This window comes from Oncorhynchus masou, chromosome 10, assembly GCF_036934945.1.
Source record: "Oncorhynchus masou masou isolate Uvic2021 chromosome 10, UVic_Omas_1.1, whole genome shotgun sequence".
Taxonomy (NCBI): domain Eukaryota; kingdom Metazoa; phylum Chordata; class Actinopteri; order Salmoniformes; family Salmonidae; genus Oncorhynchus; species Oncorhynchus masou.
This window is the reverse complement of record NC_088221.1, coordinates 21,203,273-21,206,829: the sequence shown is the minus strand read 5'-3', so window position 1 is coordinate 21,206,829 and position 3,557 is coordinate 21,203,273.

Here is a 3,557-nt window from a genome sequence, read left to right as displayed (position 1 = left end):
GCATGTCTTAAGACTTGTGTTATAATTCTAGGACAGGCTATATCCTGGAGTGGCTGTGGAGAGGCGCAGCGAAGTTGGCGTTGATTTGATGGGCTTCAGTTAATTTGGGAGATTTCATTGTTAACACCATGTTTCACTTGTCTCATTTATGGAATTCTTCTGTTATCAAATCAGGGTTGTGTTGTGTTCAATAGTGCACAATTTCGCCAAATGTTTTGCAATTTAAAATGAAGATGCAAATTCTTATTGGGCAAGTTTGGGTAGTACACCTGTGCTCTGTTTCAACATTCCTACTCAACACAACCCTTTTGTGATCAAGTCACTGGTTATTGAGTTGAATACCAGAAGCATTTAGGATTATCTGACCACAAATCAGTGGATGAGGTTAAGAGCATGCTTGATGATCCCTGCATGCACATACAGGTTTTAGTGGGGGTTGCTGTGCAGGAACACACACTGGTGCGCTCACACTATCAAACACACATTATTCATGCAAATGTACTTGCACACTTGTTCTACCAGATACGCACACACTGCCTCTCAGACAACCTATTAGACTGTTCAGTCCTATATGTGCGTGTGCTCTGCTGACTAACCGGCAGGACAGACACATGGACATGTCATACATGATCGACAGGTAAGAACACAGCGTCTGTTTAATGTGTTTTATGATATAAAAAAAGTATATGTCCAGTTATAATTATGACTGTCAGACTTTTATTCTCAGAATTCCTAAATGGCATTTTAGTGTTGGCTCCATGGTGATGTTATAATGCAACATTTCCTCGTTACATTGTGTTTTTGAAGGGTCTTGTGCTTGTTACCTATTTTAATGCAGTTTTTTTTTTTTTGCCCATGACTAAAATTAAAAACAGTTTTCAGAACACTACTTATAAACTGCAAATACATTACTAGGTATTTTGTTAACCATTCGTGAAACTGAACCCTTGTATATCATTAGTTCATGTATTTATTCACACTTAATACTAAACTGTCCAGTAAGGTGCCTGTAGTCATGTCAATGAAAAACGTGACTTTTGTAATTACAAAGCTCCATGTATATAACGCTTACATTTATACGCCGTCTGAACCGTTTATAAACAGACCTATCCTGCATTGTTGGTGTGCATGGTCTCAGATCTTTAAAATGTCTGGTGTCAAAACCAAGTCTAGAAACCTTGGCTTGGGAACATTCACCTGAGTGACGGGCTCCCTAACATATTCCTGCCATAGGCCAATCCAGTGTTGTGATTGGCTATTATGAGCCTTCTGTTAGCGCTGCATAGCGGTCTGTTTAGCTAGCTAGCGGGTTTGATCAGTAATCGCCGAACGATTTTAGAGACACAGCAGCTTGATAACACAATTAATTGGGGTAAAAATTACAATAGGTATACTATACCTTCCGTTGAGTGGAATCTACCTGCTAAACGTAGCTATATTACTTGTTAGCCAGCAAAACGAAATGCAGACAGCACTAGCAAACACTATAAAACGAGTCACCTAATTTCAGGCAGTAGCCAATATTCAATGAATTCGAATAGTATTCAGACCCATTTGACTTTTTCCACATTTTGTTACGTTACAGCCTTAAACAGACTGACCACACCGCTTGCGTTGCAAAATAAATTTAGACATTTGTTATTCAATTATTGCACCCACACTGCTCAAGCGCGTCAACGAGCGTCTGCGATACCAAGGGCTAAAATAGAACGCCTTTCTATTTCTGATGCAGATCATGCTGCAAGTCCTGCCTCTCCAATCTCATTGGTTTATAGAAGCAGGTACCCACGTCCATCTCCTCATTGGTTATACCCAGGTCGGTGGTGGTAATGCACCTAATATATGAAAGTTGCCAATGGCAATAGGAAGTCCAAAAAAGAAAAAGCCTGGAAGGAGGAGAGATGACTAGAAACGATTTGGTTGACCTTTTTATGTGTGGATTAATTGTCGGAGTAGAGGTCCTTGCATTTCAGTTAAAATAACAACTCAATGTTTATATCCCAGGACAAAATAGCTAGCAAGTGCAAGCTAGCTAGCTAAATTGCCATAAATGTTTAATGCTTTTTGACCTGTTCCTAAATTAATGTAATTGATTCAGAGTTTGTGTTGATATTTTAACCTGCGTGTCGTGATCTTGTTTGGTGTGAGGGGACAAAATACACGTATGCACGATGGCGCACGCGCGCAGCCGGTTTGGGTTCCGTGTTATTCTTAATTTGATTGATTTGTCGTCGTCGTCCCCCTCGTTGATCTCCACACAATAACCTGTTTTTGCTTTGTCATTATGGGGTTTTAGAACATTTTCCAAATTTATACAGAAACTGAAATCACATTTACTTAAATATTCAAAACCTTTAATCATTACTCAAGTGTTCTTGGGTATGACGCTGCAAGCTTGGCACATGTATTTGGAGAGTTTTTCCCATTCTTCTCAAGATCCGCTCAAGCTCTCTCACGGTGGATGGGGAGCATTGCTGCACCGCTAGTTTTAGGTCTCACCAGAGATGTTCCATCGGGTTCAAGTCCGGGCTCTGGCTGGGCCACTCAAGGACATTCAGAAACTTGTCCCGATGCCACTCCTGTGTTTTCTTGGCTGTGTACGGAAGCCACTCCTCAGTAAAACGCTCATGACAGCCCACTTGGAGTTTGCCAAAAGGCACCTAAAGACTCTCAAACCATGAGAAACAAGATTCCCTGGTCTGATGAATGTAAGATTGAACTCTTTGGCCTGAATGTCAAGCGTCATGTCTGGAGGAAACCTGGCTCTATCCCTATGGTGAAGCATGTTTGTGGAAGTATCATCCTGTGGGGATGTTTTTCAGCGGTAGGGACTGGGAGACTAGTCTGAATCGAGGGAAAGATGAGCGGAGCAAAGTACAGAGAGATCCTTGATGAAAACCTGCTCAGGAATGACCTCGGACTGGGGCGAAGGTTGGCCTTCCAACGACCCAAACACAGCCAAGACAACGCAGGAGTGGCTTCGGGACAAGTCTCTGAATGTCCTTGGTCGGCCGGACCAACCTACTTGGTCGGCCGGACCAACCTACCTGTCTGGCCTTCAGGCCCTCTGGACCAAGCTATCTGGATGGCCGGACATACGACATGCAGCTCGTGTGTGCTTCTTCACCCTGTACACCTCTCTCTTGTCTAATGTAATGGACCCTCACACTTGCTGGCCAACATATTTCCTTACGGAGTTTCATTCAGTCCGAGCAATCCGGGATCCTTGGGACGTCTTTACCCCATTGAAGTTGACATTTTAAAAGGTTAGTTTCGTGTTAGGGTTTAGGGTAGGGACGTCCCAAGGATCCTAGGGTTGCGCTGGCCGTTTTCATTCAAAAGGGTTTTCAGTTAAATTTCCATTCAATTTTGAAAGGGCAGAAAACTGTAACTAAGGGTTGACCAATTGTCCTATAAATCTTCCCTAATCATGGAACTGACATTGATATGACAATGGTCCAGTCATCATAAATGTAAACCAGGTTTAAACTGCCAGACTTAGTCTGTGTTCCATGATGATTCCATGAAGTGGGCTAGATGTCCAAAATTATTGAGCA